Raw genomic sequence first — 1,417 nt, 5'->3', positions numbered from 1 at the left:
CCCAAAATAAACTTTTGTCCTAAAAATGTCTCTGATATTCCTGACTCAATTCTGAGAAGATTTTTCCTTTACCAAAATTTTATCCGAAGCTTAGTTTTCAAATTATAACAACAAATAGTTAGCGAATTATGGGCCGCGTATGGAAGGTAACCAGGGGCGCGCAACTTACTGTCAGTCGCAGGCGGTACGCGGAGCCCTCGCAACGATCAGCTGACTGCTACACGCGCGCATACACATGACATTTTAAGGACATGCGATTACATTCTCTCTTGCTCACACACAACACACACACACATCAATTACCTTGTAAAGATTCGATGACTTCTGTATAGCTTCGTGAGAAAGACGGAATTTCCATTTCGATAGACCACGTACAGTTCCAAATAAACGTTTATTTTAATAAATTTTCGTTAATTTTAATGCAGACGTTATCACTAACTGACACAGATCAGATTATTATTTAGTTAATTCTTTTTTTTACATAACGTGTCACTTCAACATTTCACACTCGATTCCCATACTCGATTCACATACGAACAATTCACTGGAGATCACGAAAAATCATCTAATGCATTTATCCGTTACGTACTTTACAATCACTGTTGATTAATTATCTATCCACTGAAACATCACACGAAGAAACACACGGCGATTTATTAATACACTATTAATTATCTATTTATTATTATTTATTAATTATTCGTCGACTGAAAAATCACTCGAAGAAAGAAGCACGCAACAATTCACTAATACACGACGATTTACTGACACACGAGACGTTCACTCACATGTTCGCGTTTCGACAATGATACAAACATAACCATAAAACCAATAAATTCAGTCGACTACTTGCTATCGTCGAGTGAACGTCTCGTGTGTCAGTAAATCGTCGTGTGTTAATAAATTGTGCGCGTGTTTCTTTCTTCGAGTGATTTTTCAGTCGACGTATAATTAATAGACACGGGATTGATAATCATTAACTAATAAATTCGATATTAAAGTCAGTCGACTACTTGATATCATCGAGTGCACACGTCGTGTGCTTCTTTTCGAGTGATTTTTTTAGTCGAAAAATAATTAAGTGATACAAATAATTAATCGACACTGATAATTATTAATTAATAAATTCGGTATTAAAGTCAGTCGTCTGCTTGCTATCGATCCTCGAGTGAACGGGTCGTGTATTAATAAATCGCCATGTGTTTCTTCGTGTGATGTTTTAGTGGATAGATAATTAATCAACAGTGATTGTAAAGTACGTAACGGATAAATGCATTAGATGATTTTTCGTGATCTCCAGTGAATTGTTCGTATGTGAATCGAGTATGGGAATCGAGTGTGAAATGTTGAAGTGACACGTTATGTAAAAAAAAGAATTAACTAAATAATAATCTGATCTGTGTCAGTTAGTGATAAC

This window comes from Wasmannia auropunctata, unplaced genomic scaffold, assembly GCF_000956235.1.
Source record: "Wasmannia auropunctata unplaced genomic scaffold, wasmannia.A_1.0 LD336097.1, whole genome shotgun sequence".
Taxonomy (NCBI): domain Eukaryota; kingdom Metazoa; phylum Arthropoda; class Insecta; order Hymenoptera; family Formicidae; genus Wasmannia; species Wasmannia auropunctata.
Note: the sequence above shows the minus strand (reverse complement) of the source record.